This window comes from Suncus etruscus, chromosome X (genome assembly GCF_024139225.1).
Source record: "Suncus etruscus isolate mSunEtr1 chromosome X, mSunEtr1.pri.cur, whole genome shotgun sequence".
Lineage (NCBI taxonomy): Eukaryota > Metazoa > Chordata > Mammalia > Eulipotyphla > Soricidae > Suncus > Suncus etruscus.
In genome coordinates this window covers 99,355,768-99,383,227 of record NC_064868.1, presented here as the reverse complement: position 1 = coordinate 99,383,227, position 27,460 = coordinate 99,355,768, and the positions used below count along the sequence as shown (strand labels likewise).

Genomic DNA, 27,460 nt, shown 5'->3' with positions numbered 1-27,460 from the left:
GTCAAAAGTAACCAAATAGGAAATAGGCACATTTAATTACTTTTCTAAGTAGTATCCAGGAATATTTCTCAGGGCTGAGTGGAAAAAAAACCACCAGGCACTGGAGAGAGAGACAACTCAGCAGACTGAGCATATGGTTTGTATGCAAGAGGCCTACATTCTGCACCACCTGGTCCCCCAAGCACAGCTGGGAGTGACCCCCAAATACCAAGCCAAGAGTAGCCCTGGGAACACTGCCCATTTTAGGCCCCAAATTAAAACAGAACAAGAAAATCATCTATTATCTATCATGCCAACATGCCTTTCTTAATGGTTTCTGAGGTTCTCACATTATCTGTAAGAGATCTGAAAAGACTGTCTTTTTCTACGTGACTTAGCTATATCCTCTATTTTTCTAAGGCATTGTTTAATGTAATTTATTTTTAAAAACTAGTTATTAGTCAACCAAGAGTATGCTAAAAGGCAGGTGTTCAATCTCCTATAGTGGCCTCGTGGAAAGAAGACATTTTCCCCAGCCCAAATAAGTTAACCCTCAGGAAACTAGAAAATACCATAAAAAATAACACACACACACACACACACACACATCCTTCTAGTTAACAGGAGAAAATTTAGAATATTTATATTGAATAGGGAATTTTGTTGTCTATATTCATTTCTTTAGGATTTCTTTATGACATAATGAGGACATTATTTTTAATTATTTAATTATTGTAATTAAATTACCATGAGAAATAGCATTAAAAATTGTTGATAGTTGGGCCGGAGAGATAGCATGGAGGTAAGACATTTGCCTTGCATGCAGAAGGACGGTGGTTCTAATCCCGGCAGCCCATGTGGTCCCCCGAGCCTGCCAGGAGCGATTTCTGAATGAAGAGCCAGGAGTAACCCCTTTTTGGGTGTGACCCAAAAACCAAAAAAAAATTGTTGATAGTTGAGTTTCAGTCATACAATGTTCCAATACTCATCTCTTCAAGGACTGGTCATTTTTAAAGAGTCAATATAGATAAGGGAGTTAGTAGAATAGGTAAGGCCTGGTATCCTGCCAACACCAGTTCAATCCCTAGCACCCTGAGCACAGCCTCTGAGCACCCTCAGTTATAGTTCAAAAAAAGAAAAAGAAAATATTTCCATATTACGGTTTTATAATTTCTGGTCTCTTACTCTGGTACAACAAATCCATCCAGAAACAGTCTAATGGTCTCTCCCCCACACCTATATGAGTTGATCATAATGAGGAAATAATTCAACAATTCATCTACATTTCCACATAAGCATTTTCTCCATCCAAATATGTGAAAACCATTTCAGGCTTTGTAGTCATTTTTGTGTTCCCTTCCATGCCTGTAACTGTGACTATTTACCCAATATCACAAGCATGTTTTGCAGCCACATCCAGTCCCAAGGGACGTTTTGTTTGGAAGTGTTTCAGTACTCCAGCAATGACAATTTGTTAATGGATTGAGTTGCCTAGAAACACCTGGCAAAAAAAAAAGGGGGGACACTGGCTGGACACACCCAGAAAGCAATTTACAGGGGGGTGTTAGGAAAAGAGTGGTTCCATGCAAACATCTTTTCAGTCAATCAACAGACATTTTCTGAGACATGGTGTGGGCCCTGGAAATGTTCCTTGTGGAGCGGAGATCTCACCAAACCACAGAGTTTTTTGCAGAGAGTAATTTTTTTTGTTCCAACTTGGACTGTGACTGGGAATTGGTGCAGAGAATTTTGCTTCCTTTTGAGGGAAGCCGAGGCTCTCTCTGGGCAGCAATTATTGCTAGAAAGTTATTGCTTGGCTTGAAAAAACTAAATTCCCCTCCGGTTCTCCTCCATTGAGCTTACCCTACCACTAACCACACCCAAACCACAAAGAGATGAGTTTAATTCTGCTTTGACTGGAGAAAGCTTTATATTTGTGCAAGAGCCTGTACAGTCCTCTGAGAATCGAATTTTCCAAGCTAAGAACGTTTGCATTCTTTTAACTTGTTCTTCTATATTGGGATTCAAACTCTTCTTGCCATTTCTTATGACAGAAATTTTGCAAGGCTACAATAGACATGTTTGAGTGGTGGTAGTCAACCATTTTACACCGCAAAAATCATTGATCATTGATCAGAGAAAGTACTGGGGGGGGCACTTGGCTTGCTTCAAATATGTGGCCACACAAACAGAAGTGACCTCCGAGTACAGAGCCAGGAGTACCCCTGAGTACCACTGCTGGGTGTAATCCAAACCCCTGCTAAAAATGACCCCTATTTGTTAGAGCTCAGGATTGATAATGATTAAGGTGGTACTCTGTGGTATTCTGACTCTGCACTCAGGAGTGATTTCTAGAGGTGGTTAGACCATATACAGAACTGGCATCAAACCAAGGTTGGCTGTGTGCAGTACAAGGCAAGCACCATACCTGCTGTACTCTCCTCTATCCAGCATATTACAAACCAGTTTTGATGGAACAAAGTTAACAAACACTCAAATAATAATTAGGGTCCCAAGGGTTGGGGAGATAGCACAATGGTCAGGCATTTGCCTTGTATGCAGCTTATCTAGGACAGACAGTGGTTCGATTGCCGGCATCCCACATGGTCCCCCGAGCCTGCCATGAGCAATTTCTGAGCGCAGAGCTGGGAGTGGCACCTGAGTGCTTCTGGGTGTGACCCCAAAACCATACATACATACATACATACATACATACATACATACATACATACATAATTAGGGTTCCAGTTTGTGATCTTTATGATCATGTGTAAGAAAATTTATAATTTGAAGGAGGGTCTTTGAGAACACATCAAGATGCTCAGGGCTTACTCCAGGCTCTGTAGTCAGGGTTTCCTCCTGGCTCTGTGCTCATGGATCACTCCTGTTAGGACTTGGAGAACCTTGGGTGGTGCGAGGAACCAAACTAGACAACTACATACAAGGGAAGTACCTGATCCACTGTAATATCTCTCCAAGCCCAAATTCAGAATTCTCTTTATAGTAAGACACAACAATTTACCTACGAACATCTATATCAGAAAAGCCCTAAAACCAAACATATGCTCACATATAGAGGCATGAATAATAGCAATCTCTGGGGGCTGGGGACATAGTTCTAAGAAATGGGACCTATTGGGGCTGGAGCGGTGGCACAGAGGTAAGATATTTGCCGTGCACGCCGTGTCTGACCTAGGACTAACTGTGGTTCGATCCGCTGGAGTCCCATATGGTCTCCCAAGCCAGGAGCAATTTCTGAGTGCATAGCCAGGAGTAACCCCTGAGCATCACCGGGTATGGCCCAAAATTTAAAAAAATAAAAAAAGAAAAAGAAATGGGAACTATGTTTATCATAAGGGATCTCCAGGACTACATGGTCCTCTGAGCAGTGAGCAATCTGCATTTACTGTGCTAGCAATAACTCATGAGCACTAAGTTTGGCCCCCAAATCAAACAAGTGAAGATAAAGGCAATTGTTCAATCAATCAAACCACCTGATGACCATATTGCAAAGAGAAATTTCTGGAATTGCTATACTTCTGAACTTTGGGACTCAGTAGTATGTTCTATAATTTTTCATTCCACATATAGAGTTTCTGTTGCAATTAATGACAACTCCAAAGCCAACTGTCACCATAAATTTGGGATAGGAAAAAAAGAATAAAAATGCTTCTCTAGTCTGGCTTGCTTGTAAATAAAAGGAAGTATAACCAGGCTCAGACAGACAGGTTAAAGGGTTGCTGTGAATGTTTAGCATGTGGATGACATGGGTTTGAACCCTGGCACTGCATAGTTCCCTGAGTCACAGAAGTGACTCCCAAGCATTGTGGGTTGTTGCCCCCCCCCAAAAAAACAAAAGAAACTACAACCTAGAAAAGCAATTTTAGGGGAGGTATCAGAATAGAATCAGGATTTTCAAAAAGCAAAACCTGTTCTTCACTACACTTGATCTTAGCCAAAAGGCCAAGAAGTGATAACCTGGTCTTTACATGGCTGAACCCTAGAAAGAACATTTGACTTCTTAGTGGAAGAGCCCTACTAGTGAGTACTATTGGCTAATCTAGATGAACCGTGGTTCAGTCAACCAGTGTCCCATATGTTCCCCAAGCCAGGAGTGATTTCTGAGCGCATAGTCAGGAGTAACCCTTGAACATCACTGGGTGTGACAAAAACAAAACAAAACAAAACAAAAAACAAAAATAAAACAACAAAAAACACAAATAATTTAAAAATTTATTGGGAGGCTGGAGAGAGAGCATAGTGGGTAGGGTATTTGCCTTGCATGCAGCAGACCTGGGTTCAATTCCCCACATCCTATTTGGTCCTTCATGCCCACCAGGAGTAATTACTGAGTACAATGCCAGGAATAGTCCCTGAGCACAACTGGGTGTGGCCCCAAAACAAAGGAAAAAGAATATTGCAATGAGAAAAAGTCTTTGGTGAGCAAAGCTATATCAAGGAACTTGGTCTTCCTTGGCATCCTTTTTATCTTCCTGTAAAAGTCCATTTCCTGCATCTATCTATAGCAATAAATCTCATAAGTCTGGATACAAAAATTAAATTGAAGTTGCATTTACTGAACTAACACTCAGTAAGTCCCAGGCATTTTCACACACAGGACCTCACTGTCTTCAGAAGAACTCGTGGTCAAGACTAATAAATAGTCCTGCTCCTGCATGTGCCTCTGGAGCTCAGCTTCTAGGTTCACAGTCTTTGAACTCCAAATCTTCTATTCTCTCTCTAACTTTTTCTGTGAATACTGGCTGTCATGTTTAGGATAATCTTAATACTCTCACCTAAGTTTTTGCTTGCCTGACAACTGACTACTTCAGTGGTTGTTTTGGGAGACAGAAAAGATGAAAGTACAGCTGATAGGGCACTTAACTTACATGGAACTGACCCAGATTCAATTCCCAGCATCCTATGTAGTGAATGGAACCTGCCAAGACAGATCCTTGAATGCAGAGCCAGGAATAGCTCATGAGCACTATCAGGTGTGGCTCAAACCAAACAAATTGCTATCTCAGGCTGGACATATGATAAGAGGGAAGGCTCTTCCCTTACAAGTGACTGACCCCAGTTAGATCACTAATACCAGATAGGTTCCCTTAAGCACCACCCATGGTGACTTCTGTGCGCACAGCCAGAAAAAGCCCCTAAATACTTGCCCCCGACACTTTGTTTTTCTCAAACTGATCTAAGCTTTTTGCATGCCAAACTTCGGTGCTATCCTGCCTATGGCAGAAATCCGGGCAGCAAGGCTTTCCAATGCGTTTTTGGCAATGCAAATGAAAGCTGAAAGCCTGAATAAGGAAGCAAGGAGGTAGTCTCTCTTCTAAATGGTGCCAGAAAGTCCCGGGGCAGAAAAGAACTGTGAAGCCTCATGTCATAGCAACCTCAAATGAACACTGCCATCCAAGAAAGACTATCAGGCAACCACATATGCCATTTCTTGTGTGTGTGTGTGTGTGTGTGTGTGTGTGTGTGTGTGTGTGGTGGGGGGAGATACGTTGGGTCAAGAAATATTCCTAACTCTGTGCTCATGAATGACCCTAGCAGTGCTTGGAGGATTCCTCTGCAGTGCATGGGATTAACCTAGGATAAGTCATTGGCAAGGCAAGGGCTTTATATCCTGTCCTATCTCATTGGCCCCACATTGGGCATTCATCTCTCAAGGCTGTTTTGAAAAGGAAGCAATGGCCATCTTCATTGGGACATGAACAAGGCTACTCACTTGTAGCCTTCCATTTGTAAACAGTGAGTATTCACAGAGACAGGTGGAAAATGGAGGATGAACATTCCCTCCTAGCATTTTTCATTAGCTGGTTGTTGGATTTATTGGGAAATTAGAGCCTTCTACTTGGGGGATATTTTTATAGCCTTCTGGAATTGGGTTGCCTTACTAGAGACACCTGGCACCTTTCCTAGACGGGGCAAGTTCTGTACTTTTCTCTTTTTCTATAGCCACCAGTGATTTGCTTTGAGCATCCCAGGCATCTGGCTGGTAATCTGATCTAATAAAGGTGTCCTTTTCCTTTTCAACTTTAGCAACACAGCCTAGGCAGCCCCGGTGTATCCCACGCTACCAGGCAGAGGGTCAGAGGCTAAAGAAGTGTGCCTTAAACACAAACTAAGCTCTGTAAAATCTCAGCAACGGGAGCAAACTCTCTCATCAATAAGTTCATTAGCTATAAAGCTAGAATGAATTGTCTCTGAATAAACAATGGTTGATCCTATCACCTCTACATTCTGTGAGCTGACTTCACCTCCTTTCTTCTGCCTGCCTTTCTGATGAGCCCCTGGGTAGAAAAAAGGCAGCCTCCTGCCACCGCTGATTTTTTTTTACCACCTCCATTAACAATTTCTATGCGAGGTATTTGGGTGGCAAATTGTAACCCAATACCTATTTTGCAATAAAACTACCACAGCATTAAATTGACATAATAGAGACAGAAATTGTATGCAGTTGAGTTTTGGTCATGCAGGCACTCACTTTAATGTGGGAGATGAATTAAGCTCATCCTTGGGAAATCCAAGGGTAATGACCGAAACACAATGTGATTGAGCTAATTATCAACCAGGTGTGCTTTAAGGAGTTGATGGTTCAATCTATTACTGCTAAGTGCACAAGCCTGTTTGGGGGAGGAGTTTATGTGAGCAGGTCAGGGCACCGCCACTTCTCAGAGGGCAAAAAGAAAAAAATCTGCAGATGGAGCATTTATATGGGCTCCACTAAAATCCACCCCACCACTAAGGCCAGCTCGAGAACCTGCACCCTTTTCCTGCTGGACCAGAGCCCTGAGAAGCTGATCATCATCTCCTGGACTCACCTGGTGATGAGTTGTCACTAAGCAACTGGCCTGGATTGCCTTGGAAAGAGAGTCAACCCTTCATTTGTGTGCATCTGGTTTTTTCAGCTAAGTAAACAGTTCCAAAGCACACACATGCATCTTTGGTATCCCCAGGCCATCTGACCTGGTTAAGTCTTTGCAGGCTGAGGTCTTCTGGATAAAGAGAAACGTTTTAAATACAGACGCAGTGCTCCATGCTTATTGCTAACATGTGCTCGTCTCTGGCAATGGTGTTTTGGGTAGGAACTCTAAACTATTTCAGGGCCTGGGTCTCCTACAGCTGGGTATACATGGACTTTGCCATATCCAGTGCAAGTGCAGCTCCCATCTCTGAGTAGAATCCCTCTTTCTTGAACATTCTTCAGCCCAATTTAGGATTAAAAGCAAAATATAAAATAGCCCAAATGCCCAACTAAAGATGTTGGCATCAAGAATTTATGTTAAGGGGCATGCACAGTAGAATACCAGGCTGCTTTAAGAAAGAACAAAGTTGTGCAATTTTCAGCAACATGGATACAACTACAGGATATCATGCTGAGTGAAGTCAGTCAGAGGAGAGAGATAGACACAGAATAATTTCTCGTATGTAGGACTTAAAGATATACAGCAAGGTAGCAACAAAGGGCCAAAGGAAACATAATGGGAAACCTGGCCCACACAACTGAGTTGGGTGAGGAGGTTTGAGAGAAAGGGGCACTAGCATCTTTGGGAAAGGAAAGTGAGTATACTAATAATAGGTGTGGTATTGGAATGATGTGCATAAGAAACCATTATTAATAGTAAATTACAGAACCCCAATCAACTATGGTTTCCAATGGTGCTATAGGCAGGCCAATGATCAATTATTAACACTGGCCAGATTAATGAGACTATAAAATTAATGCAGTGGAGTGAAAGAGGTTTTGAAGTATGCAGCCTTCTTTCAAGTTAGTCAATGATACTCATTTAAGAACACATACCCCAGGACCATAGCGATAATACAGGAGTTAAGACAGTTGCTTTGTACACAGCCAAGCCTGGCTAAAATCTGGCACTATTTTGGTGAGCACCATTAAGAGTGGCACCTTAGGGGCCGGAGAGATAGCATGGAGGTAAGGCATTTGCCTTTCATGCAGAAGGACGGTGGTTCGAATCCCGGCATCCCATATGGTTCCCTGTGCCTGCCAGGGGCGATTTCTGAGCATAGAGCCAGGAGTAACCCCTGAGAGCTGCTGGGTGTGACCCAAAAACAAACAAACAAAAAAAAGAGTGGCACCTTAACAGTGCTGGGTGTAACTTTCCACTCACCTCCCCAATGAAAAATCCTCATCCGAGGAGAAGAAACACTCTTGCGATAATACAGAAAGGCAAATATCTGAAGAAAAAGGCCATCTGAAAAGAAAATGCACACCAAGTCCATTCCATTATTTGAGTTGGATTTGGAGGTGAAACGCCTGGTATAGAGAAAACATAAAATCTTCCTAACATAAGTAAATTGGATAACAAATATTCATCTTTTTAAAATTCATCTTTATAACAGTATTGTCTTCTGTATCTTTACCAGACAAGATACATAAAAGAGAGAAGAAAATTAATTCCAGAGACAGACAGACATGTGAAGCATCATTGAAAATCCTGGTCAGGATCTTCAAATGTGGAACACCTAGGGAAAAAAACTCTAGTTTTCTCAACCCTATTTGTCTTTAAACATTGTGAACGTTTTTAGTGAAAACAGATCAATTCTTTACCCCTGGTAAAATGCTGACCTCTGCCCTAACACCACGGACAAAACATAGGACCATTCCATTTTCTGTGGTCTGCATCCTTTTAAGTGGGAAAGAAAAAATGTTAATGTCAGTGACCCCATGTCCAAGAATCTGCTTTCATTAGCAAAAGAAGGGACAGGCTACATTAGGATGTTATCCGCAATGAAACAAGCATCACATTTGTGCTTGCATACATGCCTTATTTGCAGATGGTAAGCTGCTTATTAGACAATAGATATTGGGAAAGCTACTAGTAATTTTAGTAGAAAAAAACTGGACTGGATTGAATGACTGGAGTCAATGGGTTAGTGCAAATTACTTCTAATGGATGCGTTTTTACAGTATACAAAAGTCTGACAGCTTGAACTTTGCTACCTCAGACTCATAGCTAAATACCCATTAGACCAGATTTTGATTTAACAAGATAATACCTGGTATCAAGGTTCTTCCAGTATACATCAAGCCAGTCAATCGTATCCATTTGCAATCGAGCTCTATTCTTCCCTTTTCACCTCCAGGAGCCACTTCTGAAGGTTTGCTAAGTCCCTGTTACCCTACAAGGCACTTTTTCATCTCCATTTGCAGAAGGCATCTGGCTATTTTTATTCAAGGGTTGTATCATCTTTTCTTTCTTTTGTTTTTAAATTTTATTTTATTGAAACAATTGTGATCTACTGTATCATCTTTTCTTGGTGGAGTTCATTAGCATGCCCTTAATCGAAAAGCAGTCAACAAGTATATTTACATATATGTGCTTTGAATGAAATGGAATTAAATTTAAAATTATGATCGATTATTTTCTTGCTGAAGAGGCTGGGTGGTTTTTCTCTCATAGATTCTGAATTCCCTTGCCATTGCCTGTGATACACAGGAGTTTTGAAACTTGAACTCTCTAGGTCTATTCCTAGCTATAACAGCCCAAGTTGTTATAAAACCATCTTCTATATTAAAATGTTTTTAAAAGAACAAGGCAGAAATGCCACATAGGAAACCAAATGCACAAAGAATCATTGCACACCGAACAACAGCTACTGTTGACATTTGAGTCGAAGACTGCTCAGAATATTTTATGTACATGTTAAGATTTATTATTACAAAGTGATCTCATGCTATACACAGTTCTATATCCTGTGGAAACTACAAACTACAATGGCTTCAAAATGTACTATTAAATGGGGAGATCGCAACTTATATGACCATTTGTTCCTCTATTGTTCAAATGTTTCATTTCTTCTCATTTCTTTTGTCATCTGACAACATCATGAGGCTTTTTTGGTGTATTCAGGAAGGCCTTCCTAGTCAATGCCAGAAGTAAAATTATTAGGTCAAATGATAAATATTTCCCAGATCCTTGACAATTCACACTGTCAAATTGTTACCCCAAGGGTTGGACTCAGAATTTTGGCATTGGTGTATGTGACTAAATCACCATGGCAAAGACTATTATTTTCATATACTGTTTATCTAATCTGTATATGCGGGTAAATGTCATCTTATTGTTTTCAGTTAGATCTCCTTGATAGTAATGCCTACACTTGAGTTCATTTTTCATATGCTTTTCTTTCTTTTTATTTCCTTCCTTCCTTTCTTCTTTCTCTTTCTTCTTTCTTCCTTCCTTCCTTCTTTCTTTTTTCTTCCTTCCTTCCTTCCTTTCTTTCTCTCTCTTTCTCTCTTTCTCTTTTTCTTTCTTTCTCTCTTTCTTTCTTCTTTCTTTCTTTCTTTCTTTCTTTTTCTATCTTTCTTTTCTTTTTCTTTCTTTCTTTCTTTCTTTCTTTCTTTCTTTCTTTCTTTCTTTCTTTCTTTCTTGCTCTCTCTCTCTCTTTCTTTCTTTCTTTCTTTCTTTCCTTCTTCTTTCTCTGTATCTTTCTTTTTCTTTCTTTCTTTCTTTCTTTCTTTCTTTCTTCCTTCCTTCTTTCTTCTTTATCTCTTTCTTTTCTTCTTTCTATTTCTTTTTTCTTTGTTTCTTTGTTTCTTTCTTTCTCTGTATCTTTCTCTTTCTTTCTTTCTTTCTTTCTTGCTCTCTCTTTCTTGCTCTCTCTTTCTTTCTTTCTTTCTTTCTTTCTCTCCATCTTTCTTTCTCTCCATCTTTCTTTCTCTCCATCTTTCTTTCTCCTTTATTTTTGTGGTCACAATCAGCAGCGCTATGGGTTTACTCCTAGCTCTGAACTTAGAAATCGCCCCTGGCAGGCTTGGAGAAGCATATGGGATGCAGGGAATCAAACCACCATCCGTCCTGGGTTGGCTGTGTGCAAGGCAAACGCCCTACCACTGTGTTCTCCAGCTTCATTTTTCACATGCTTAAGGAGAGACACGTAGAAGCAAACAGAGAGAGCCTCTAGTCCCAACAGATGTCAAAAGAAAACGAGAAAAAAAGAGGAAGTATTCAGATATTTTGGAACTTTTTAGTTCCAATTTCTTTCCTTTATTTAATGACAATTGATAGCAGGCGCAATAGTTCTGTATCAGTTTTGCCCAGTTTCACCTTGCAAATTTCTTTTAGTATTGCATGAGGCCCTTTTCCAACAAACTCTTAGTCTAGTGGGGAAAGTTAGGCTTGCCATCGGTGCAGGAGAATAACAAGGGAACCTAACCTTCCAGGGCTTAGCTGACGTCTAAAGCAAAAGCTCCATCTCCCCAGTTCTTTCACTCAGTCCTGGCTCATGAGACATGAATTTCCGCTCAATCCTGGTCACTATCTTCTGGATAGACTCAACTTTGTCGATGTTCATAAAATGTGGTGGTTCTACTTGAACATAATACTCCAGATGTGGTCTGATCAGCACACATGCTTCTAATACAGCCTAAAATTGTTTTTGCTGGAAAAAAAAAGCTACACCACATTGTTGGCTCATATGAAACTTGTGATCAACTAAATCCCCAAGAACTTTTTACAGAAACGGCTGCCAAGTCACATCTCTCATATCCTGTACATATGCAATTTTTTAAACCTAAATTCAAGATGGAACATCGATCACTGTAAAATTTCATCTTGGAGGCTTCGACCTAGAGTTCCTACAAGTTGAGATCATTTTCAATCTGAATTCTGTCATCTTATATATTAAGTAACAACACCCAGCTTTGTGTTATCTGCAGGGTGAGGCCACTCTGGGTGATCAATTATGATTGGGAAGTTTTACCTTTGGGGAAAAAGCTTTGCAACATGCCTTTGCAATCTCCCTGTCACTTGGTAAGGGGCATGCTGCATGGTAGGTGCTTGGCATTTGGGAAATGAATGACTGCTGGGCTAGCGGCCCATCAAAAAATATTTTACTCCACGTTGACACTGAATCCATTGTTCAACCAGCTGTGAATGTGCCTAATTACTAGCTATGCAGTCAAATTTCACAATTTTATGCACAGGATATTATGGAAGACTCTCAAATGTTTTGTTACAAACCAGACATCCTATATTTAGAGCTGACACTTTGGCACAGGGTTCTGATGCAACCTTGCCAGAAATGAACAACTTGATGCAATTTAATATTTTATCTCTGCCACTTTTTGTTAATTCTGACCCTCAGGGATATTCTTACCTTCTATTTTCTTAAGTATAAATATTTTTATTTAATTGGGAGCTACATCCTGCAATGCTCAAGGCTTACTCCTGGCTCTGTGCTCAGGAATGATTCCTAGAGGTATTCAGAGGCTTAAGTTGAATAGGCTACATGCAAGTGGCTTAACCCCTGTACCATCTCTCCAGGCCTTTGTATGAATATTGTAGTAACCACTTTATTTAAGCCCCGTGGTTATCAAATGGCTCATCATGATTGAGTTTCAATCATAGAATTTATACTAGCCTTCACGAATGCACATTTCCCACCATCAATGTCCCCAGATTCCCTGTATAAATATTTTAATATGATGCTTGTTCTGCTTTGGGATTCTTTTGGGGTCCATTTTGAAATTCATTTGAGGAAGGTGTTGAAAAATCATATACTATAAACTTTAAGAGAAATTCATATATTCATAATCATAAAAACATATATAACTTTGTTAGCTTAAGGTTAGGGCAATCAATTCCAAGAATTAACATGGGCTTATCACTCTCAAGGCAAGCACTCTACCTGTTGTACGATGTGGCCCTGTTGGTTAGATTTTGAAAGATTTTGTTAGCTTTTGAAAGAGGCAAAACCTTGATATCATCTACTAGTCCTAGTCTCTCAAAATATACTGTACTAAATTTTTCCCTCGACTGAAAACAGCAGTAAAATTTTCCTTTTCTAGAATACTGGACATGGACTATTAAAAAATTGATGGACAACAGATCAGGACTCCCAATGATGCCTGACTCTGAGACTTCAGGAACATCATGTGACCTTTGTCACTCTATATCAGTTCCTTGAAAGTTGGGGATCAGAGACTTTAAGAAATGGGCTTTTAAGAAATAAAATAATTCACAGAAAATGAATGATGGCATATATATTTTGTCTATATAGTGAGGGTGTCTCACCTCCACCACATCCTTCATTCCTTCTCTAAGTGTGAACCTCCCCATCCTGGTCCCAGCCATCTTTGAGCCCTAAACTCCATCCTAAAAACTGAGAGATTTGGTGAAGTGATAGATTAAGAAGATAGTCTGCTTTACACACTACTTGGTAAGGGGGGGGGGCTGAACATTTTATTACCTCATCTGGCAGACAGAGGTAGAAGTCCCCTTGTGTTAAAACAGCCTCAACCAACAGTCCACAGCACAAAAACAGATGATCAAAGTAAGCATGACAAACTGTGGAAGAATAGAATGCCAAAAGTATCTAAGAGGTGATGGAGATTATTACTAGTTCATCTTCTCCTAGCCCCCTGGCAGATTTTGGGAAGTTGTATGTCTAATATAATCCCATTTGCTTTTTTAAAAGCGAAACAAAAGATTTTTTGGTTTTTATTTTATGTATTTATTGTATTTTTTTGCAGGGAGCACACCCAGAGATGCTCAGGGCTTATTCCTGGCTCTAAAATCAGAATCACTTCTGTTGGCCTATGCGGAATTTATGGGCTGTTAAGGGTTGAATCTGGGTTGGCCACATGCAAGGCAAGCATCTTACCCATTGTAATTATCTCCCTAACATCAAATAGAAATTGTCTCTAATTAGAGAAATGTACTTAGAAAAGCATGAGAAGAGAGAAAGAGAGACATACCCATGCAATAGAAACACAGTCTTCTCCAGGATGGAAAAACTTAATTCTATCTGCTTTACTTCTAACTGGCCAGTTTGGATTCACTTGATCCTTCTAGTTCCTTCTCTAGCTATTACATTGTCAGTTCATCTGGGATAATTAAATACTTTGTACCTACACCACTGTTTCACATCAATATGTAAAGGAATATGTCTCATCTTCATAGAGATCTCACACAATTTGAACAAACATTAGGTTTTTAAGATCATTTTTCAAGAGCCATGTAGTTAAAGCATTTGCCTTGCCTGCAGCTGCTTCAACCAAAACCCTCGTTGTTCTAAGCATCTCATATGGTCCCCTAAATAACTGTCACAGATCATTCTTAAGCATAAAACCAGTAAGAGCCCCCTGAGCACTGCTGGGTGTAGCCCCCCAAACTCCCAAATAAAAATATTTTTTGATTGAAATAATTTTCTATTTGTGACCCAAATTAGCTGTGTTTTGGATTCGATTTCAATAAGTTTATTTTGAAGGTGCATAGGATACCATTAGAAAACTTGGATGCTGGTTACACTTTGCTGGTTAGAATCTCACCAACAACAGGCCATCTCTTTATAGGAATGACAAATTGTAGTAATGACCCAAGAAAATATTGAGCCAAAAGGGAATCTGATGCAAAGTTCTTCATTTCCTGCTATGCCCAGATAGTAATCCTTCCAAGAGTCATTTTTCCCATTTTGTTTTCATCATCACTGAGGTAATGACTACGTATTAAGGACCTTCCACTATTATCCTTATGTCACTTCCTCTCTTCCCATGGTCTCCCACAAATGCTTGGTAACCCCAGTTCTCTAGTCAGGTGTAAGGGTATAAAGGGTAAGGGCTTGTTTCATTAGATATTATCAAATCTCCTTGCTGCTTTGTTTCTTTACATATCATATATACCAGAGATCGGCCAATATTTTCAACCTCACCTCCTCCCTGATGCCTTTGACCCACTGGAGTATGCAAAATAAAAGAAGGAAAATATTTGGCATGCTATTATCCAAAATGGAAAATAGAATCCTGCTGCGACATGGCAAATAAAGATTTTGAATAAAGCTTTCCTTACAATGTAAGAATCCCAGTGACTTTTATTTTTCAACTTTAAAACTTTTTTCCCCCGCATAGAAAAGCAGTCTACCTGATTCAGCACTTTCTCATCCTTGTTTGGCTAAAAGCAACAATTTCATTCAACACATTTTAATTGAACTTCAAGTGCCTGTTTAGGTATTATAGTAGCTATGGATGAAATATATACATATGCAGTATGCAGAGGGAAAAAATACACACATTTGTTTAAGTAGATACAGGTAGAGATCCTGCTTAGGTTGGGGAAATTGAGTGGTAGAAATTATCTGCCAAATTTATAGTAAAATTATTTTAGAAGGAAACAAGTTATTTTGCAAAACTGTTACATTTATACATGCTGCAATTTTTCCTATGTGAATGCTAAAGATGCTTTCAACATAAAAGTCTTCCCAAATATACTTCTGTGTAAAGAGTCTTGCCAGATGAGTGCCTATCAGTCACTTATATGTTCTCATTTTTGGTATTTGTACTACTTATCTGCTTATTCTTCTGTATTTCAAACTAGAAACCAACTTCTTTTTTATGCTAAAAAAGTCTGGAAAACACAGCAGTCTTTAATCTTCTATTCAGGACGGTGATTAAGTAGCTCAGAAAATATTTTTTTTCTAATTTCCTTATTAAGCACACAGTTCACTGAACGACGATGTATGTTTTTCTTTCTACATAATGCTGCCAGGCAGGACATATATGACTATAGAGGCAACTGCCATTCTAGACTTCCATATCCCAATAAGGGTCCCGCTGATGCAGTAAACGGATGACCCAAATTTCTCAAAATGTATAGACTTCCTTTTAGCCTGAGATCCCCAAAAGGATATATGACTGAACTTTGACCTTCTGCTTGCATTGAAACCGATGGCAGTGACTTCAAGTTTTGGCACTGACAAAAATAAGCCAGACACAGGAACATGAGCAGAGTCAGATCAGCCCATATCAATCATTTATTTGGTCTGGTATGCAGGGAATCCTTGAGAAGAGGTAGTCATCTGGTGACTGTGTGAAAGGCTTCAAAATCTGCAGCTCTCAATGATCTGATTCCTCATTTGGATCAAGTTTAAAAGTGAAAAAAAAAAACAAGTTTGGAGCAGAACCATTACAATGGGACAGAACATAAAGTGCTGGCCTCACAATACAGCCGATACAAATTTGATTCTCAGAACTAAAAAAGGTCAATCATGAGTCCCTTCTGAGCACACGGACATATGTGTTCCATAACATGCAAGAGTTTGGAGTATTGGACAAATACAGCAACCAGAAAAGGAAGAAGACTAAAGGCCATTTGAATCTCACTTAAGAATCTGGGGAAAGTACTTTGCAAATTCACTGCCTCAGTACTTTGGTATGTCCAGATCAGCTGTGAATTTGATGTCAGCTGTTATTAATATCAAACGTCCAACATTTGTAAGCAATTTTCTATTTTAAAAATGGCGTAAAAATGGCGTGACTTGAAAGCTGTGCCTCTATCATTGGAGGACCAATGCGAAATCATTCACATTCCAACAGGCTTTCTCATTCCAGTGAAAAAAAGGGGCTGGCTTACTGTTGGGACACTGGGAACAGCACAGTGCTCCGGTGCCCCCCCACCCCGGGAGGAGAGAGCCTGGAGGGAGGGTCTGTATCTAGAGGATAGGAAGGCACAGCCAGGGCTAAGGAGGAGACAACTTCATCCTGGGCTGCCCAGAGCCTGCAGTACATGAAAGCTACAAGCCACAGCTCTCCTAAGACTTGAGAATTGCTCATCTCCAGACTAGTGTGAGCTTTCATTTTCAAGATATGAAGCTATATTGCATTGGGATGGGGGGAATTTTGAGGCAGGGAGTGGCTGTACTGGGGAGGAAATGAGCATTATTCCAAAGCCCTTATCTGTCTGCTTGTCAACTCTTGCAGTCTATCAGCAATCTGAGAGAAAGTAGAGAGAATAACACTGCCTTAAAATGAGAAGGAATTGGAAATTGGGAGCCAGAGAATAAATGAATTCTCTTTTGGATCTCTTGGGTTGCTGTAGATAATAGGGAATCTGAATGTCATCCTACCAGAGTGTGGCGCTTTCTGAAGTTTGTTTCTCTTTATGTAAAAATAGACATTCTATCTCAGGGCAGAGCCCTAGTACAGATGGTTAAAGCATTTGTCGTGCATGCAGCAGATGCATTTAATGCCTGCAGTTCCCATTGTCCTTGAGCACAGAAATCCAGGAGCCACCCCCTACACACTGTTCTCCCAATAAAAATGTATTTGAGAGTGTGGCAAAAAATTAGAGAAGATGGTATATAAAAAATACAAAGCATGAGATTGGAGAAATAATACAGCTCATAAGGCCTCGCATGAGATTGATCCAGGTTTGACACCCCAGCACCCCCTATGGTTTCTTTTTCTCTTGCTCGGGGACCATGCCATGCCAGAAATGATCACTGAGTGCCTACCTACTAGAAGCTCTGAGCCAAGATGCATTCTGGGGGTGTGGGAGGGACTCTGGGAACACTGATGGAGATAAGTTGGAACTGATGGTGGGATGGTGTTGGAACACTAGGCAAAAACCTTAACCTTGTAACTCACGATGCTTTAATACATTTTTAAAGATGGGCGTGAAGTCTTTGGTGACCTGCCTGCAGTGTTTTTGTTCTCCTGTTCCCCAAATTCCCAGATTTTCTCACATCACAAGAGAGCCTAGCCATTTATCTGTTGAAGGACATCTTGGTTGTCTCCAGAGGGCTGGATGTTACAGCCCACCTCATGAACCTCACCACAAAGAGTGATGAGAAATAACTGCATTGCGAACTATCCTAACAATGAGAATGTATGAGGGAAATAGAAAGCCTGTCTAGAGTACAGGGGTGGGTGGGGTCGGGAGGAGGGAGATTTGGGACATTGGTGATGGGGGGTGTCATCTTATATGACTGAAACCCAACTACAACCATGTTTGTAACTAAAGTGTTTATGTAAAAATATTAAAAAAAAAAGAGGGCCTAATTGAATTGGGTTCAAGAAAAAGAAAAAGAGAAAACAGAAAACCTGCAAACCAACCATTACCCATTTCCCTTGTAAGGTACAAAGTCCCTGTTTTCAATGTGTAAATAAATAAACCCCTGAAAAGCAAACTCATTTTCTGGGACAGGGGGTAGAGAGGGGGCCAAAAATGCTGATAGGGTCCACAAAGCTGATTAGCGCTTGTCTATTTGAGGGTTCAAATAAAAGCCATTTCAACTGGTCAGGAATGTATGAAGACTATTAAGATGTGACAGGATTCAGGAGGGCAAACATGTTCTGGCACAGGTTTCTTGAAGCGTCTAATCCCTATAACAAGCAAGGGGCAAAATAAGAGGAATAATACGAGCTACCATTAGTGAGCTGGCCCAGGCCCTGTGCGTTCACGCGTATTGTCTGCTTTAATCCCCACAATAGCGCTATGACGTTAGATATTATTAACCCCAGGGGGCCAGAAGCCCTGGGTTAACCCCTGGCGCCAAAGGACCTCCCAGGTTTCATCAGCGGCCACGCAGCCCCCACCCCATGCCTAAATTCCAGCCACCAACTTGTATTTTCTTGTCTCAGGACAGTTTGGATTGCTTGGTTGACAACCAACCAGTATTGAACGACAGTAAGAAAGGGGAAGAGGCAGGAGGAATTACCTAAAAATAAACTTCCCTCAATTGTATGTCCACTCTATAAAAACAGAACCCAAGTTCAAATCCTGGCTTTCCCCAATGCAATCTGGGTGGTCTTAAGCCCAATTTTCCTCTTGTGGTACTTTCACAGCTGTTGTGAAGACTGTCAAACTAGCACAATGCCAAGAAGACTGGACATTATCCATTCTCTTTGGGGGGGGGATTGGGCCACTCCTAGCAGTGCTCAGGGTTTATTCCTGGCAATGCACTTAGGATTTAACTCCTGGAATCAAAGCCAGGCCACCATGTGTAAGGCAAACATTCTACTTATTGTACTATCACTCTGACCTCCAAAGGGTGACTTACAAAAACTGAAACATTTGAAAATGATGGAGTGTTTTTCATTAGCTCATTTTTCAAATAAGTTTTCTTTTGGGGTGAGGTAAATGGCTTAATGGTGCAGTGGTCCTCAAACTATGGCCCGTAGGCCACATATTGTATTTGTATCTGTTTTGTTTCTTCATTGCAAAATAAGATATATGCAGTGTGCATAAGATTTCATTCAAAAGTTTTGTTTTTACTATAGTCAGACCCTCCAATGGTCTGAACTGGCACCCTGTTTAAAAAGTTTGAGGACCCCTGGTTTAGAGTGTACTTTTTATGCAGGAGACCAAGCTTTATCTCCAGTACCACAAGGTCCCCAAAACACTGGGGACCAAGAGAGGCCCCAGAACACCAACACAGAAATTGCCTCTTAGCATCTCCAGTTGTACCCAGACAAAAAATGGAAAATAATGATTTTACAGATCCCAGATAAAATCTCCAGCACCATATATATTCCCCCAATTACTAGTATGAATGAATCTTGAGCACAGAACCAGGAATAGCCCCTAAGTAGCACTGTGCCCATGCCCAGAAACCAAAATATGTCTCTGTGTGTATGTATACCTATATTTGCATATACATACATATATATCTGAACATTTTAATTTAGAGAAATGAAAATTAAATGTCATCCTATCATCCCACAAAGAAACCAGATAATAGAGGCAAAAATAGGTGATTTTTTCACCAAACTGATATATTGCCAATCATTTATAAAATGATAATCTTGTCTCATAATTACATTTTTTATATCTTCAAATACTCTATAAAACACTGCAAACTTCTCAAGGAAATGCCCTGGCTATATGGCTGTACTGTGACAAATTTAAGGGACATGATTTTAACTACACAGAAATAATTGCCTTTTAACCTGAGACTTCAGTAGTTGAATTCCCAGGATTCTTCTTATGAGACCAATCTCCTTGCCTTTCCGTTGTACTTCTATTCTTTTTTTTTCCTGTACTTCTATTCTTTCCCTATGCTGCTAGTTACAGATGTCAGAGGGACTGACTTCAGTGTCACATCCAACATGTGAATATCTTGGCAAAAGCTTTAAAAATGTAATTTTGGGGACCAGAGCGGTAGTACAGAGGTTAAGGCTCTTGGCTTGATGGCAGCTAGCCTGGAGTCAATTCCCAGCACTGCAGATGATTCCCCCAAGCATTGTTAGGGGTCACATCAGAGCCCAGAGTCAAAATCAACTCCTGGACATAGCTGACTGTAGCCTCATCCTTCTTCCCCCAAAAGAAAAATAGTCTTGAGCCATATCTTGAGCCATATTATGATCTAGAGTCAATGCTGGCTGTTTCAAAATAAAATGCTTTTCCTGAACAGTTAGCAAGTTCCAATCCTGGGCTTTTTATTTATTTGGGGGAGGGGCACACCCGGTGATGCTTAGGGGTTATTCCTGACTATGTGCTCAGAAATCACTCCTGGCTTGGGAGACCATATGGGACACTGGGGAATCAAACCGCAATTTATCCTAGGTTAGCGCGCGTGCAAGGCAAATGCCCTACCGCTTGTGCCACCACTCCAGGACCAAAACTGGGCATTTTTGACATCAAAGGTACATTTTCCCACCAAGACTGGGGCTGGAGAGATAGCACAGCAGGTAGGGCATTTGCTTTGCATGTGACCAACCTGGGTTTGATCTCCAGAATCCCATATGTTCTCCCCAGCATTGCCAAGAATGATCCCTGGGCATAAAGCCAGGAGTAACTCCTGAGCACCATGTTGTATGGCCCCAAAGCACAACCAAATAAACAAACAGGAAAAAAACACAGCCTTTCTGTAAGTTATCCAACATAGAAATATTAAATGTGTTATAGCATGGCTAGATAAGAGGGTATTAAATCACCATTAAAATAATATTGATATCTATGTAAAAATAAATAACATGGGACAATATTCATGTGGTTGTTTAAAAAGCAAGATGAGTCAGAGAGAGTGCAAAGGGCCGGAGCGTATGTTTGGCATGAAGTTCAGTACCACAAGATACCCAGAGCTCTGCTAAAAGTGACCCTGGAGAAATGCTAGGTGTGGCCCCAAACCCTAAATAATGAAATCAAAATAAAGGTGAAATGTAATGAATATTATGAAGTTCATAAACACATGTGTATATGTATGTATGTGTCTATGTGTATATATGTGTATACATATATAATTTTGAAGTCTATGAGCTAAGTTTTTATGGGTGACTCTGGGTCTTAGTATTGAACATGGTATTTTCTTCTACATCTATATTTATCTTTAAATTTTCAAAAAATTAACAGTTATCCAATGAATATATAATTTCTCATTTGGATTTATTTTTAGGTAATTTTTTTGTTTTTAGGTCACACCTGGCTGTGCGTAGGGCTTGCTACTAGCTCTGTGTTCAGGGATCACTCCTGGCAGTGCTCAGAGGAACTTATGCTGTACACTTTACTTGCCATACTCTCTTTAGTCCCTTTTGACTTTAAAAAAAAAGTATTCTTTCACCTACATTCTAACCCCTCTGGCTTATCAAGATTTCACTATACCAATAACAAGTAACAGTGATGATACTAATAGAATTAGCTCATTCTCCTGGAATTAGAGTCCAAGACCTATACTTGAAAGCAAATTCTAACTTGCCGGTATAGCTGTTGGCAAATGGCTGCATTTCCCTGACCCTCAGCCTTCAGTCGCCCAAGTCAGGAATAATATTCCCCATGTCACTGGGTTGTTGTGAGTTTCAGTGTGGCAGATGAACAAGTCTGTTCAACCTAGAGCCAATTCTTTTCTCAGCAAGCTAGAACTGATCAAGTGACTCGCTTTATTTATTCCTTTCCTATTCCAGGTTTCCTTTTCATTCAATAAGTCTCAGGTGTTCCAACTGGAATCCGAATATAAACATACAGGAAAATGCCAATGAGAGTGATAGTGCCTGAGACAATGGAAGGAGACAAATACCTAACTTGTACTCAGTCTTCGGGTTCAGTGCAAAGAACAGATGCCTAATGATAAACAGAATGGAAGTGAATCAAGCAGTTTGCCCCTACCCACCCTGGAAGCTAGGACTTAACCTCTCAAGAGAACCTAAACTTTCAATGTAGCGTTTGTTTGGGAGTTGGGTCCCATCCAGCTGTGCTCAAGGCATACAACTGACTCAGTAAGGAGCTCACACCAGGTGGGACTCAGGACCCTCTGCAGTGCTAGGCATGAACCCCCTCATCAGCTCCTTGCCAGGCAAACACTACTACTATCTCTGCAAGGCAAACACATTACCAGCTCTACTACTCCAGCCCTAAATCTCACATTTAAGTGGCCCACAATTGCTGCAGCCCTCATTTGCAGAGGCACACATCTCACTTAAGCTTCAAGTGAGGAAGAGGAAAATGTATTTACAAGTGTTATTAAAAGTCATCAGGGAGGATTAAAGGAAACCCTTGTTAAATTCCTGTCAGAGGCAAAGGCCTATATAGTCCATGTTAATTATGCACTTACTGTAGTTTGATCTTAAAAGAACATTTCTCCTGCTCTGTGCCAATAAAAACCTAAACCCAAGAATCTGTCATATGTATTTCATGACTGCCATTGCCATTATCAAAAGTGGCATAATAGAAACCAAAGAGATAGGACAAGAGGTTTGCCTTGCTTGCAGCTGACACTGAATTTCTGGCACAACTTATGGTTAGCCAAGAAACTCCAGTAGGAAAGCCCTGAGCACTGCTATGATGAGTTATTAACATCTCAGCAGATAGGACACTTGTTTTGCATGAAGCCAACCCAAGTTCATTCCATATCTGAGCGCTGCCAGGAGTGATTCCTAAGTGCAGACCAAGGAATAAGCCCTGAGCATGGCCGAGTGTCAAAGAAAAAAGAAAAAGGAAAGAAAGAACATCACATCCATCCAAGAGAGGAAGATTTTCCAAATGAAACTTCAATAATAATTTTTTCATACTAATCATGGAAAAGCTTTCATTTCTTCTTTCTTCCCTACTTCTCTCTCAGATATAGCTGGATCATGTGGTGGAATTCACAATCCTAATACCATAAGTTGAGAATGTGATAGTATTAACTCTGAAGAGCAAGCTGCTTTGACTTATAGAGAATTAAAGTTTCATGCGTCTAATACCAGCCACTCCCCCCAAAAGACTGTCCTGAGCCAGAGACAGTACCAGGTCAAGGTGTTTGCCCTATAGCTAGTGGATCTCAGTTCGATCCCTGGCACTTCATATGGCCCCCAGCACTGGCAGGAGTCACTCCTGAACACAGAGCCAGGAATAGCTCCTGCGCACTGCAGGGTGTGGATCTGAACACATATGCACTGGGGTCTGTAGTTTGCCCCTGCTTAAACAGAGCATCCTTTTACCACTATCTTCCAAACCCAACAAGGCTTAGGAATCAAAATGAGTTCTTCCAAATGCTCACTTTTAACATCTCTGATTTTATCGAACATGCAGAATTGAATCCAGGTTAGAAATTACATCCTTGGTGTGCCTGTTTTAAAAATCAAATAAATCAAAGACTCCTACAAGTCTCAATACATCAGATAACATGTTTGGTTTTATTCCTTTATGACTACCTAAGACCAGAGAGGAATAAATGGCTTTCAGAAATCTCTGAATTTTTTTCCAGCAGCTTCCTTCGAGAAGAATCTCCTTTCCTAATGAAATGTAAGGGTATAAATTGCCAAATTGATTTTGCATCAGTGGTAAAAAGTCATAAGTGACTAAGTGTCCTAAGGTGACCTAGTATGTTATAGAAAATGTGAAACCGCACTATACTGACAGTTTAATTGGTTTAGCAAGAGTTCATATCACTTGGCTGAAATGCATCATTGGCCATTTTATCGTTACATCTTAGTGCAGCTTTAAAAATAAAGTAGATGACAATCTTATGAAATGTTTCCTTTACTGAATCAGGTTCCTGTCCTTGACTTTATTGCTCTGCCTAGCTTTCCAAAGCAATGTTTACAAACTGTGTCTGCCTTTTCATACATTTTCAATAGGGAAATGTCTCTCCACGATCCTTTGCAGCCAGGAAATAGGGAAAGCCGGAGTGCACAGTCCGCTGGCAAAACACCAAAACAGATGGCATCAAGGAATTAAATACCAGAGTATATGGCACCTTCAGATTTTTTTTGCTGTCTGGTGCAAACCAGAATATATAATTTGACTTTTTTACAGCATTAGGAGGGCAATTTAAATATGTTAGGACTTGAACTATCAAAAGATACTGTCTCCTGTCTCCAGATGTAATTACAAGACAAAACTATTAACACAGTCTTATAAATAAAAGAGAATTGAGACTGTAAATGGTGACAGAGGCAGAAAGAACTCTCTTCCCAGCATGGAGGGCTTGATCTCTGCCACTGTGGGCTCTAGATTGGAAAAGGAGGCCAGTGCACTGGCTACAGCCATCTGGAAATCAGCTGAAGGTTCCTAGTCTACTTGGGCTCTAAGGCAGTAAGCTAGGAACAGAAAAAGCATTGATAGGGCTAGAGAGATAGTAAGAGTGCATGTGTTTGTGTGTGTGTGTGTGTTTGCTTAAATTGTACCTCGTTGATACTGATTGGATGCCCAGTTAATGCAATGGAAGGAAAACAAAATAAAAAAATGTTCCACATCACAAATTATCAGGGAGATGAAAATCAAAACAACAATGAGGTACCTCATGCCACAGAGATTAGCACACATCACAAAGAACAAGAACAATCAGTGCTGGTGAGGATGAGGGGAGAAAGGTACTCTCATTCACAGCTGGTGGGAATGCCGTCTAAGTCCAGCCCTTATGAAAAACATATGGGGATTCCCCCCAAAATTGGAAATTTGGCTGGAGAGATAGAATATATGTAAGGCATTTGCCTTGCATGCAGAAGGATGGTGGTTCTAATCCCAGCATCCCAGATGGTCCCCCAAGCCTACAAGGAGTGATTTCTGAGCATAGAGCCAGGAGTAACCCCTGAGCACTGCCAGGTGTGACCCAAAAGCAAACAAACAAACAAAAAACTCTGGAAATTGAGCTCCCATATGATCCAGCTCTGCCACTCCTAGGGATATATACCTTAAGAACTCCAAAATGTAATACAAAAATCCCTTCCTCACACCTATATTCACCACAGCACTATTTACAATAGCCAGACTCTGGAAACAATCAAGATGCCCTTCAACAGATGAATGGCTAAAGAAACTGTGGTACATATACACAATGGAATATTATGCAGCTGTCAGGAGAGATGAAATCGTGAAATTTTTCTATACATGGATGGACATGGAAACTATTATGCTGAGTGAAATAAGTCAGAGGGGGAGAGAGAAACACACAGAATAATCTCACATATCTACCGGTTTTAAGAAAAATAAGACATTATTGTAATAATGCCCAGAGATGAGGGCCGAAAGGACTGTCTCATGATATGAAGCTCACCTCAAGGAGGGGTGAGTGCAGTTGGAGAAATAATACACTAACAACTACCATGACAATGATAATGAGTGAGAGAGGTAGAGTGCCTGTCTCAAATACAAGCAGGGGGTGTGAGAGGAGGGAGATGGGGGGCATGCGTGGTGGGAATGTTGCACTGGTGAAGGGGGGTATCTTTTTGTGACTGAAACCCAACTACAGACATATTATTTAAAAAAAAAATGCACTGGATCCTCTGAGCACCGGCAGGGGTCACTACTGAGCAGAGTCAAAAAGTACCCTTGAGGGCTACTGGATGTAGTCCCATCCTCGCGCCACCTCCACACACAAAATAAAAGACACTGTACCACCAAGAACATTCTAGACACTTTTACCTCCAATGTAAAATGTTTACTACTGCAGAGTAAACAGGCATATTTTAAACCCATATGGGTAGGGTTAGCACAACCCACAGGGCATTGGTGCATTTTACCAGTTCTTGGTATTCTTTATTCTGCAATAGGTGGTGTGTTACTTCTGAAATGACAACTATCTGTTGATTTCCCCAATCCTTTTCCTGCAGTGCTAATAAAGTATATCTGTGGGTGTATTTAACTAGAAAAAGCTACTGAAACGTTTGCAAATTCCTCTACATTCCTCCAAGAAATAATGTGAAAGTTGGTGACCTTATGGATATAATAGTTATTTGAATAAAAGATCATGTCATATCATGTGTCTTAGAGCACATTCTCTACATGTATGAGGCCTTGTCTTCAATCCATCGCATGAAAAGAATTTAAAAAGACTATGTATCTAAAAAAAAATCAAGTCAAAGCTGGAGAGATCCATACAGTGGATAAGGCGCTTGCCTTAAATGCTTCAGAACCACCTTCAGTACCACAAATTCCCTGAGCACCATCGGGAGCCAAGAACAGCCCTTAAGCACCAGTGGACATGACACCCCCCATAAAAAATAGATCATGTCTCTGCTGGGAACAGGGGTGGAGGGAATTGCCCTAATTCATGGTTACTATGTACCTTAAATATAACTGTGAAAGAAAAAATAAAAGGAAATGTACTTAAAAAAAAGATCATGTCTCCTCAATGAGCCGGAGTGATAGCACAATGATAAGGCATTTGCCTTGCAGGTAACCAGGTTTGATCTCTGGTATCCCATATGGTCCCCAAAGCCTGCCAGGAATGATTTCTATGTGCATAGCCAGGATAAATCCCTGACTGTTGCTGGGTGTGGCCTAAATACCCCCCAAAAGAAAGGTCATGTCTCATATAACGCCCATATTAAGAAAAGCCATAGAAAAGTAGTAAAAGGGTGGGAAAAGGAGGCTTACACTGGCCATTATATAGCCTTGGGTTGAAATGAAAATTCTCAGTAGGAAGCCAAATTGAATAGTCAGTTCAGAGAGAAGGTGATTTCTCCTCATGTAAAGTCAGACTCAGTGGCGATTAGGCTGTAGTGAGAAAGGCACTCTGACCCAGGGTGTCTGCCTTGGTAAAAACCCTTCTTGAGAATTATGTGACATTCAATATACAGATCATTGTTTGTTCTAATCTTAAATGCTAAAATTTGATTCTTAGGAAACTATCCTAAGGAAACAAGAAATGAGAATAATGTACTAAGTGTACTTTCAGAAGGAAGGAAGGAAGGTGGGAGAGACGAAGGAAGGAAGGAGGGAGGAAGGAAGGGAAGGAGGGAGGAAGGGAAGGAAGGAGGGAGGGAGGAAGGAAAGAAGGACGGAAGGAAAAGGGTAGAAAGAAGGGAGGGAGAAAGAAAGGAGGGAGGAAGGGAGGGGGAGGGAAGGACGTAAGGAAGGAAGGAGAATGGAAGGGAGGAAGGAAGAAAGAAAGGAAGGGAGGAAGAAAGGAAAGGAGGGAAGAAGGAAGGAAAGAGAGTGGGAGGGAGAGAGAAATGAAGGTGGGAGGGGTAGGGAAGGAAGGAAGAGGATGGGAGGGCAGGAGAAAGGAAGGAGGGGGAAGAAAGGAAGGAGGATGGGAGAGAGAAAGGAAGGAATGAAGGAAGGAAAAAGGGACAAAGGAATGAAGGAGGGAGTAAGGAAGAAAGGAAAGAAGGGGGAATGAGGGAGGGAGGAATAAAGGAAAATAGGAGGAAGAAAAGAAGGAAAGAAGGAAGGTAGGAAGGAAGGAAGGAAGGAAGGAAGGAAGGAAGGAAGGAAGGAAGGAAGAAGGAAAGGAACATAAGTTGTAGTGAGATTACAGCAGACAAGGTGCTTATCTTGCAACTGGCCAAGTTTAATTTGATCCCCTAATTTGA

The 27,460-nt window shown here is 40.7% G+C and overlaps 1 protein-coding gene and 1 pseudogene across 2 annotated transcripts in view; both read right to left on the bottom strand.

Annotated features, from left to right (window-relative positions):
- The window catches only part of GPC3 (glypican 3), a 439,048-nt gene that overhangs the window by 333,447 nt on the left and 78,141 nt on the right, over nt 1-27,460 (bottom strand). The gene's annotated exons all lie outside the window — the stretch shown is intronic.
- Nucleotides 3,809-3,954, bottom strand: LOC126000038 (uncharacterized; annotated as a pseudogene).